This window comes from Megascapheus bottae, chromosome 19, assembly GCF_031878675.1.
Source record: "Megascapheus bottae isolate mThoBot1 chromosome 19, mThoBot2.hap1, whole genome shotgun sequence".
Classification (NCBI taxonomy): Eukaryota; Metazoa; Chordata; class Mammalia; order Rodentia; family Geomyidae; genus Megascapheus; species Megascapheus bottae.
Window position 1 is genome coordinate 31,074,305 of NC_143527.1, and position 12,088 is coordinate 31,086,392.

The following is a 12,088-nucleotide window of genomic DNA, read 5'->3' on the forward strand; positions in this document are numbered from 1 at the left end:
GTCAAATACAGAACCAACAAATACTATACATATTCAAAGTATGAATTTTTTCCGAGTTGATCTGACAGCCCTCTAACTCAGGTGTTTCATTCTCAAACCAGTTTAATTTTATATTGTTATAATTGCTGCTGCTACTCCTCCTCCTACTACTAGAACAAATAGTAGTAGTAAGCCTCTTTGTGCTCAAGGCTAGTGCTCTACCAGTTGAGCTACAGAGCCACTTCTGGCTTGCTGAGTAGTTTATTGAAAATAAGAATCTCACAGGGATTTTACTGTTAATGCTGGCTTTCAATGGGCATCTTCATATCTCCTCATCCTGAGTAACCAGGATTGGAAATGTGAACCACTGGTGCCCCGTGGTTTAATCAATTTTTAAAACCTTTATCATTTATCCTGCACTCAGTGCATACTTGTCTTTAAAAGAATGGGTGGCCTCTTCTTGCAATTGCAGTATACATTTTCCGTCTTTCAGGGTTCTGTGGGCTTTTGTACAACAATTTATGCCAGACTTTCTCTAGCAAATTCTTGGATGATGGAGAGGAATGTGGATCCTGTATATGGATTCAGTCATGGTTGTTTGGTTGAGGATAGGCCAGAATCTTTAGGGCCTTTTCCATGTGTTTGCTGTTAAGAGTAAAAGGCAGTCTGGTAGCATGTGAGCATGTGGTCTATCAAATCGGTTTTTTTTTCCCCTTTCAAGCAGATATTATCATTCTGAGCTCACATCTGTCTGGTTTTATCACATCAACCAACATTTTTTGTAGGCTCAATCAACAGAACAACAAGTTCTACAGGAAAGCACCCTTCACCTCCACTTTCACACACACAAAAAGAGACAGAGACATTGAGATTCTTTTTGTTGATAGAGTTAATCACCTTGCTTTCTTAGCTAAGCCAGGATTGTTCTATGCCTGCAAAATTGTTGTAAAGACTACTGGGACATTCATCTACAAAGATGTTGAAAATATTCTTCTTTATGCTATCTTCATGAAAAGCTACTATTAGTGGTAACAGTCCTAGTATATTATCATACCTGTACAACATAAATCTGAGCGTAGTCCATATCTAGAAAACTGTTAGGACTTGGAGATGCTGATTTCATGCTACATTTTTACTTCCTATAATATCAATTTGTTTGCCATTATTTTCCATTCGAATAAGAATTTTGTCACAGCATCAGGAAGAGTTGCATTGATTTTTTACTTCATGCTAATTCATAGCCTTTGTTTGTAAAATATATGGAATTGATACTATGGCAAGTTACCTTGAAAGGGCAAAAACTTGAAACACTTTTAATTGTTCATTAAAGGGATACAGTGCCATTTATAAAGAATTGGAAAGACCTAGAAAAAATAATGTTTAATGAAGAAAGTCAGACCCACAGAGTCAAAGGAATCATGTTTTCCCTTAAACATGGAAGTCAGATTTAGATTAGAAAATCATAAACAAATGTGTTGCATGGTATTTAAGTGTACACAATGTATTAAATGAAATATTGTAGATTCAAGGGAGAATTTAAATAAAGTTAATTCCTTAGAAGAAAAAACTCAACGTTCATCAAAATAAAATGCTAAGAAGTGTGTACTTGAAAGGAGTGGTGTGGGGTGAAGAGGAAGGGATAGACAAATGAAAAGAAGGGAAGGGGAATGCAGTAAAAAATTCCAATGTATTATATTAAACATAGTAAATCAGGTGCTAAGATTCTAAATATTCACACCATGAGAGCAAAGGAATATATTCTTAGGAGAGGATCAAAAAGATTCAATTACTATGTGCACTTGATTAGGCAAAATGATATTCATTGAAATGAACCCCAACAAATGGAAACGAGGTTTTTTATTTCAGGGGTTTTGATTGTTTACCCCTTTTGTCACTGTTTGTGATTACTGCGGTTTTTGTCTTGTGTGGAAGTGTATTTCGAGGTGGGCAAGTGGAGCACATACATAGTGAAACAAATTCTGCAGTGATACTAGACACTATGTTGAAAAAATTATACAATTTTTGGGGGAGAGAGGAGGGGAAAATTGGTAGAAAATGAGGAATGAGTTGATATTGTTCAAAGAGAAATGTACTCATTGCATGACCTATGTAATGATAATATTTTTGTATATCATCTTTAAAATAAAAACAGAATCCAAGTATATTCTACAATATTAAGATGAGAGAGGGTAGGGATGCATGAAAAACCTTGAAAGATGTGACATTTATCAAGATGTATTATATTCATAAGTTGCTCAGTTAAATGCAAAATTGTTGGTATATCTACTGAAAAATAATAAAACTTTAAAAGCCAAAAAGGGCAAAATAAGTAATGCATAATAAAAGGAGGTATAGTTACAAAATTTGCTCAATGTATAAAATCACTGTTGTTGCATATATTTTGAAATTGTTTCTTTACTTTCTGTTCAACAATGATTGATGTATGCTTACTTCATCAAACTAGATATGGAATATAAAAGCAAAGCAGCCATATAACCTTATGCGCTTTTTAAAGGAGAATTTAAAGATAAGTAAGTTTTTTAAGCATCTGATTGGATGAACTCCATATCTTTCAGATAGTCCTCTATATGGAGAAATAAACACCAATGACCACTGAAATATTATAAATTTTCCTCCACACTCATTTTGCTTTACATTTTTATCATCAGTTACTACTGTTGTATTTGCTGAATTCTTGCTATCTCAAATTTTCACTTATGAGAAATTGGACACATTACAAGGTAGTATCAATCTTCTTAGTATCATCTTTGTTTTCTTCTTAGTATCATCTTTGTTTTATTATAAAACCAATAGAATCAGGGGCCTGGAGTTTGGCCTGGGTTCAATTCCTTGGTACCACATACATACAAAAAAGCCGGAAGTGGTGCTGAGGCTCAAGTGGTAGAGCTCTAGTCTTGAGAAAGTCCAGGGACAGTGCCTAGACCCTGAGCTCAAGCCCAGGATTGGCAAAAACAAAACAAAACAAAACAAAACAAAAAACAATGGAATCAAATGATTGGTACATTTCTAAAGGTTGACATGAAGTGACTCATTTAAAAGTTTCTAACATCTACACATGTTTAAGTATTTCATTTGAGTCATTAAAGGCCTATAAAAACTTACTATAGTAAGCATTAACATCAAATGTTTCATCTGTCTCATAGAATTTTTAAAAAATTTATATGCATTTTCTCATCCTATAGATTATTTCTTATTGATTTCAAAATAGACACTAATACATAGTGTGGAGACATTTATGGCATGTCTGGTGAACAAGTACAGCAAGTGATAAACCATAAAAAGTAGTTGTAATTTGAGGTAAATATTACAGAAGAGAACTAGAATAATTGTAAAATAAGAAATATGACAGAGGATTGCTTGGGCTTAATAAAGGCTGCATACATTGTACAGGACAGAAAATTAGTAGAAAGACATGACTTTAAAATTCTTTAAAGAAAACTTAAAAGCAGTGAAATTCTTTGGCATTACAGAAAATGTGCAATTGCCTAAATTCATTCCAATCTAGTCATTTTGAAGCTGTTAACTAATCAGAATATAATGTTTCCACAATGACATTTTGTAAGACCTATTTTCTACATTTGCTGCTCCTAAACAATTACCTACATTTAGCAACTAAGTGCTTTAAAAATGTCTTGATTTTTCACAACTTGCTATTTGAAATTTTATCACTTTGACTTCAAAAAATATGATAGAAAAAGAAAATGATGAGGAAGATAAGATTTAGTAGTCATATTTTATTTTCTTGCAAGATTTATCATAAAAAATTAACTTTCATGGGCCGGAAGTTTGGCCTAGTGGTAGACTGCTTGCCTAGCGTGCATGAAGACCCGTGTTCGATTCCTCGGTACCACATGTGTAGAAAAAAGCTGGAAGTGGTGCTGAGGCTCAAGTGAGAAAGTCCAAGGACAGGGCTCAGGCCCTGAGCTCAAGCCCAGGATGGCAAAAAAAATAATAATAATTTTCAGTTTAGTTAAAAAAGACACTTTACTTTTGTTTTTTTAATTACACATTACAAATACTTAATTCCTTCAACTTCATTATAGAGAGTTAAGAATGAAATTGAGCCTGTTCTACTATATAAATCCCAAATGCATTACCTATTATATACATGGAAATTTTCTAACAATTACTAGATGACACTTCTGAGATTTATAATCTTGAAGGCTTCTAGTAGACTAGAAATTGGTATTTCTCAAGCAATTAAAGTAACAGATAATGATATATCTCATACTGCTTTGTTTCCTTAAGAGATGTTGCCTGAGCATAAAGTTCAGATGAATTAAGGTAAATGGTGAAATCGTGGATTTGTGTTCTACTTGTCTTCATGCATATCAACCAACAGCAAGCATTTCAGATTCCTAATCTGAATGACATGGGACTATTGAATACAAGTGGCCAGATCATATATTAAAATCCTAAAACCATGGGCTTGGAAACATTCTTGTCTCTTATGCATTGTCACAGAACACACCAAATATGTGACCAAGGAGCACCAGGTCATTCCACAAATGAGCAGTTTTTGTTTCAGGAGATGAACTATCATTCTTAGTTAATCAAATGTTATGTAAGAAAGAGATAGTACTTGAATAGCATGAATGAACAAGACATTGAAGGACTCAAGACAGCATTAATTGGACCCATAAAAATGAAGGGGTAAAACAAAATGAATTCAAGAATGATAAACTTCATAAATAAGTAAATCAAAGCAAATGTACATATATACACAATTTCACACACATATACACATATGGGCATATACAATAAACAAGTAAATCAAGACCTGGATTCTGGTGCCACACAAAAGTAGTAACAGGAGAGGAGTAATAGAGTTAATTGAAAATAATTCATGATTTTTGACTTATGCTCTAAAAATAAAGATGCTGGAAGTCATGGCTCTCATTCTTACAATCAGAAAATATATGAGTAGAAAATAAATTTGTTGATATTTCATGGACTTATTAGAAAAGTGAAAACAAGCAGAAAAATCAGAGAGGCACATGAATCCAAGAGAGTTTGAGATAAATTATCAGGTACCCCAGAAGCTGAGGTAAGAAGATTGCATGTTGAAGGACAGCTTCATAAAGATAGACTCAAGATAGTGTCTCCAAAAAGAACCAGAGAAAGACATAAAGCTTTGTTGTAGCTACATTTATGGAAGAGAAAGAGATGCTATAAATAATTCACTGATCTATGATCATTTTTCTCAGGGCTCTTTTTGTTTGGTAGCTTTTAGATGAAATTTTTATTTCTAGGTGGTTAACAGATGTTGTATGGTTTTTATCCCAATGATCATGTTCCTCTCAGGCAACAGGAGTGATCTATTTTCTCTTTGCTATGATAACAGTGGGCAGATGAGATTCCATTCTCCTTGAAAAGCTCCCTGAGACTAAGAGCCCTTAGTCACAAGAATCCTGGGCTTCCATTATTCCTTGTTACCTGCTTACAAGGAATAAAAACATTAATGTAACACAGGAATAAAACAATAATGGAATAATTGTTAAAACTGGAATGTGGCTCAAGACTCGGAGCACTTTCCTAGCATGCAAAAGGCTTGTCTTTCATTTATGTAGAACAATTATAAATGAGTAAATAGTTGTACCTCTAGGAATAACTTCATTTTCTCCTTGGACAAACAAAGCTGTGCTCTTGTCTGACTTCAGCCAAGGTAGGTAGAAAAGTCATCCCTGACACTCACTACTGAAGAATTATTCATGTCAAGGAACTATTTCCTATAGTTAAAAGAAAAGAAAGAGTGTCCACTAATGATAAACAATTCCAGATGAACCAAGCTTCTGCTGTAAGAGAGAAGTTAAAATTTAAGCATTAATTGTAGAAGGTCACAGTCAGGGAATACATGCCAGTAATAGTCCTAGATAAGTCAAATTATTGCTAAACACTTATCTCTTTCATTATTTCTGAATAGGCAGAGATCTAGCATGATGCACTTCGTTGTGTTTCCAAAAAATGGAGCCAATACTTTTTCTTATTTTATTTTTTTTTTGCCAGTTCTGGGCTTGAGCTCAGGGCCTGAGCACTGTCCTTGGACTTTCTCAAGGCTAGAGCTCTACCACCTGAGCCTCAGCACCATTTCTGGCCTTTTTCTATGTATGTGGTACCAAGGAATCGAACCTGGGTTTTCGTGCATGCTAGGCAAACACTTTACCACTAGGCCAAACTCCCGGCGATTTTTTCTTATTTTTTTTAAGCTGGCAGAACCTCAATGTAATCTCAGAAAAACTAGACTATGAATTGCCCAAATGAAGCTAGTATTATTTTTAATTGTGTTTTATTGTCTGGGTGATTTATAGAAAGGTTACAGTTACAGTTGTCAGGTAGTGGGTACATTACTTCCTGAACACTGATACCCTTTTTTCCCTGTTTTTCTCCCATTTTCCCTCTGTCTCATATTTTAATAAGAAAAATCATTCCTCTATTCCAGAAAGTTTTATTACCAGAGGTATTTGATCCTTTGCATTCTGTTTTTTATACCTCTTACACTTACTATGTGTATATGATTATCAAAGAATTATTTAAAAATGTTTGTGTTTTGCCATTTTAGTGAGTTGTGCATTGTTCTTGCTTTACTCTGATGATTTAGTAATATATATGCTCTATGTTTTTTTGTTAAGTCTGGGTATCAGTAGCTATAGCTACTATAGCTAATAATAACAGTGGAAGAAAGTAAAAAGTTGCAGCTCTCTGTAAAGAAAAAAATGTTTTTACATTATAAGCACCATATCAATAATGTATTTAATAGTAAAAAGTTGTTCTAATGAGCTGGCAGATATGATGTATAGGTGAATTAAGTCAAGCAAAGAAAGTGATAGTGTGTTTTTACCTAGTTTGTGAATGCTAAAAATGTTGAGCTCATAAATATAGTTATTAGAACTCTAGTTCTTCTAATAACATTGAAGGTGATTGAAAAGTGGGAGATAAGGAGGTTGGAATATAAGTACAAAATTACTGATAGAAAAATATACATTTTAATGTTTTGTATCAAAGTAAGGTGCATATACTTTGTTAGGACGGGAGTTTGGCCTAGTGGTAGAGTGTTTCCCTAGTATGCACAAAGCCCTGAGTTTGGTTCCTTCATTTCACATACACAGAAAAAGCCTGAAGTGTTGCTGTGGCTCAAGTGGCCGAACACTACTTTGAGCAAAAAGTGCCCAAATACAGTGCCCAGGCCCTAAATTAAAGTCCCAGGTCTGGCAAAAAAATAATAATAATTTGTTTTTAGCTCAAGATCTTTCTTCTATATTTGAGAACATTAGTATAAACTATGAATAATTTTTAAATTGAGAGATTTTTATTGACTGGGAGATGACATTAAATTTTTGCTTGAGTATAGACATTTAAGATTATTGGCATTTAAATTTAGTAAGAATTATACCTATATACACATCTATTGAAAGTGTGAACTATTCCTTTTAAGAGAAAAAACCCTAAAATCCAGAAATTTGAAGAGCCTGGCAAAACTTGCCACTTATTTTTCACTTTTATTTTTCTGTGGATCGTGGGGCTTGAACTCTGGGCCTGGGCGCTGTCCCTGAGCTATTCAACTCAAGGCTCCAACCGTACCCCTTGAGCCACAGCCCCAATTCCCATATTCCAGGGCTTTAATTGGAGATAGATGTCTCAGGTTCTTTAGTGCTGGGATGGCTTTGAACAGTGATCCTCAGATCTCTGCCTTCCCAGTATAGAAGATTATAGGCTTGAGCCACTATGCCCAGCTACTACTTGCCAATTATTTACAGCATAGTTAATATTTGTTTCCTGACTGGATATAGAACTTATGTAATAATGTGTAATGATATAGAACTTATGTAATAATAGTGACACTTTCTTTTTTCATATATTCTTACTGTAATTGTAATTGATAGAAAGGTTACATTTAATTCACCAGATAGAAGGTGCATTACTTCACATACTTTCTCATGTCTTGGTCCCTATTTCTCTCCCCTCCTCTCCCCGCCCCTCATCTGGTTTCCCCCTTTCCCTATCTGATTTCGCATTTATCCAATATATCAGATAACCAGGAGAAATACTGTAATATGAGATAACCAAGAGACAGCAAAAGAGATGAGAGATAACATAGTACATTAAGGACAACAATCACTCATTATATCACTTTTGTCTCTATATCCTAGAGGTCCTTTCATTTAGCGTCATTCTATATGGCCTTATTTATCTACATTTTTTTCTATTGCAAATCTCTGCTAGGAGAACCCAAGATTTCTACTGATTATAACAAGTGAGGGAAACCATTGAGCCTATGTTCCTTTGAGTATGGCTTACTTCACTTAATGTGATTTTTTTCTAAGTCTTTCCATTTTCTTACAAGTGGGTCGATGTTCTTTCTGACAGCAGCATAGAATTCCATTGTGTATAAATACCACATCTTGTTGATCCACTCATCAACTGAGGGACATCTGGATTGGTTCCATATCTGTGCTATGGTAAATAGTCCTGCAATGAACTTCATTGTGCTAGTGGATTTAGTATGTCCTTGTTTCTGGACGATTGGATAAATGACAAGTAGTGAAATTGCTGGGTCATAGGGGAGTACTATGTTTAGTCTTTTGAGGAACTGCCATACTGCTCTCCATAGTGGTTGAATGGATTTTCACTCCCACCAACAGTGTAGTAGTAATCCCTCTTGGCCTCTCCAGTATCTCTTGTTATTAGATTTCTTGATCCTGGCCATTCTAACTGGAGTGAGGTAGAATCTTAGAGTTGTTTTGATTTGCATTTCTTTTATGACCAGAGATGTTGAGCATTTCTTCATGTGTCTATAGGCCATTCTTCTTTCTTCTTCAGAGAAATAATGCTACTTTCTATTGTCTATTCCAAAAATATTTTACTTCCTACAAATACCTTACAGATTATATAAGACACATGCTTAATTTAAATTAATGAAAATTATGGAGATCATTAATTGCCGTGTGTATATTCATTTCAAAATTGTATTGCACATGAATTTTAATATTAATATTTTAATGAATAAAGTGAAAGTGGCATCTGAAGTAACTTTTACCTAACTGAAATAAAATGCCTGAGTAATGTAAAGAATCAAATTTTAAAACTTCGATTTTTTAGTGATGTTTTTAGCAAGATTAATTCTCAAATTTTATCTCATTACATGAAAGTATGATAGGTCATTAAAATGTATTTTTAAAAATATTTCTGGGCTAGGTGTTTGGCCTAGTGATAGAGTGCTTGCCTAGCATGCATGAATACCCAGGTTTAATTCTTAGTCCCACATACATAGAAAAAAGCCAGAAGTGGTGCTGTGGCTCAAGTGGTAGAGCTCTAGCTTTGAGAAAACCCAATTACAATGCTCAGGCCTTGAGCTCCAGGCCAGGACTGGAAAAAATATATTTCTGATGGAAATTTTATGTAAAATATCAGCCTATTATTCTTCACACAATTCATAGTTTCCTATTTTAATGATGTTAAGTATACAGTTCTGTGATGTTAAATAGTCATAATATTGTGCAACTATCTTTTCCACATAATCTCCTAGAATTTTCACCTTGGTCAATTGGCATCCTCCCAATAAACAACAGTTCCTCTTCCTTCCCCTCCCCAGCCCCTGATTTCTGCTATTATTCTTTCCTCTCTTTGTGCATTAAAATATCTATCTGTATGTATCTGTCTAGATAGATGTAGACATAGGTCTTTAAAACAAATCCTTACAGGCTAAATACCAATGCCTTGCACTGGACTGCCTTGCATCTATCTTTTAAATGTGCATTAGACTCCAACGTAAAGCCACCAGAAAACAGGCCACCATTATTCAACACCTTAAGATTAAATGTCTAGTGGTGTCTACTGAATATCATTGCTGAATTCTAGACACTGTTGAAGATGAACTATGCAATTTGAGGGGGAAAATTAATGAGAGAAAATGAGGGTAGAGGTCATATTGTTCAAAAAGACATATATTCGATAACTGACTGTAAACCCTCTGTACATCATCTTACAGTAAAAATTTAAAAAGAAAAAGTGGATGACTTGCAAAGGATGGGCCCCTTTAAACGCCTTTGGGGAAAAAAAATGCCACAAATGGGTATGCTGAACTCTAGACAGGGAATTGGACCCGTGTCTCTAAGAGATGGCCCCTTCATCCTATAGCATCCACACATTTGTTCCTAGCGCCTCCTGTTGAAGGATCACCAACAGTCAAAAGCAGCTTTGTCTTCTGTACAACACCCCTCCCCCTTTTGTCAGTTACTAAATATTCTCATAGAAACAATAAAATGGCCCCCCAATAAAACCAGAAAAGCCGGAATAGTAACATTTTATTTTCCCCCCCTCAGTTTAAATTGGAACAAATCCACCGCCAATTCTGCCACACATCAATATCTCCAAAGCGCATCACCAACGCAAGAGCAGTAGAGAGATCCACAGGTAGGTGTGAGCGAGGTGTGGATACCTGCTCAGTGGAGCTTCTGCAGGTATTCTGCGCTGGCCACGTGGTAATCGCAGGCTCTGAACAAGCTGGTGGAATTCCTCGCCAGGTACTTGACGAAATGCTGCAGGTAGCTCAGTAACAGGGCCAGGCTCCTCTCATCCTTGGGGCTGGAGGTCACCATGGCTTCAATGCGCACAAACAACCTCAGGAGATGCGGGGCTCCATACACGCAGGACATGGGCTCTTCGTGGTGGCCTTTCACCATCGCCTCGTACTGAGGCCTCTCGAACCTGTAGAGCAGCTGCGTGTTCAGCGTGGAGTTGAAGTACTCTCTGATCCCTGCCGCCACTTCATGAACCACATATTGCATGTGATCCGGGCTTCCTCCCCACAGCGTACCCTTCTCGAACTCCTCCAGAATGGAATCCACACTTCGCTGGGCAGGGAGATGGTACAGATGGTTTTGCTTGGTGACCCAGTCCCAGTCATCCACAAGGCAGCGTTTGAGCTCTTCAGGGATCTTCACCTGATCTTCAGTGTAGGGCAGAAACACTTCTGGTTCCACGGGTGAATCTAGCCTGGATCTTTTCTTGCGTGGAGGCTGAGGGGCCTGCCCGCTGCTGGTACCCTCACCACTGTTTGAGGGTTTCGGCTTGGTCTTCTTTGGTTTTTCGAGGTTTTTGGGTTGCAGACCGGGTGTCTTCTTTCCCGAGACTGCCCCCCGCACCTTGCCCTTGGCGCATTGCTCCTGGTTGGCTTTCTGGAGTTCCCGCTGCTTCTGCAGGTTGGCTTCCATGTGTTTGAGCACTCTGCTCTCTGAAACCCACTCATCCCAGTTTTTATTCCAGCCACTGTAATGGATGAAGTATCTCACCTGCTTGTCCTTCACCGCCACCTTCACACACTTGGCTTCGTACAGCAGAGGCCCATGGAAACAAAGCACTCGCTCACCCTCTTGGAATTTAGGCTTGGGGTCTGGCTTGGGTGCCATTTGTAAGGTGTTTGGCCACCTCCTCCTTCTCTCACTACCACCGACTATCCACCCTCTTCTCTCTATGCCATCTAACTTGGTGGGAAAATACCAGACTCGGCCAGCGCTACACCCCAGAGGTTACTTGTCAGCACCTCCACACCTCATAATAAGAAGAACCCCTCAACTGCTGTTGCCCGAAGCAACTGTTACCACCCACCCTATTGGAGCTCATACACAGAGGCTTGGTCTCAGGTTATTCATGCGAATGGAATTTTATGTTATTTTCTCGTTTGTGATAGACTATTTGGTCTATCAGTGTTTAGGATAATATTAGAGAACTCAATGATTTGCATGATCAATAGGTTTTTTTTGTTGTTGTTGTTTTGTTTAGTTTTTTTTCTTTTTCTTTTTGCCAGTCCTGGGGCTTGAACTCTGGCGCTGAGCACTATCCTTGGGCTTTTTCCTCAAGGCTAGCTCTCTGCCACTTAAGCCGCTTTTTCTATGTATGTGGTACCGAGGAATTGAACCCAGCTCTGCGTGCATGCTAGGCAAGCACTCTACCACTAGGCCAAACTCCCGTGATCAATATTGTTTTGATTTGTGTATTCAAATAGTTTATGCTGGGGACGGAAATTATGAGTTTCTCATCAAAGGAAAAAGTACCTAGAGTATGCAAGATAACATATAATGCAAAGCTTCTA

At 36.9% G+C, this 12,088-nt stretch overlaps 1 pseudogene; it reads right to left on the bottom strand.

Annotated features, from left to right (window-relative positions):
* Nucleotides 1–10,285: 10,285 nt before the first annotated feature.
* Nucleotides 10,286–11,552, bottom strand: LOC150049798 (mortality factor 4-like protein 1 pseudogene; annotated as a pseudogene).
* Nucleotides 11,553–12,088: the final 536 nt, after the last annotated feature.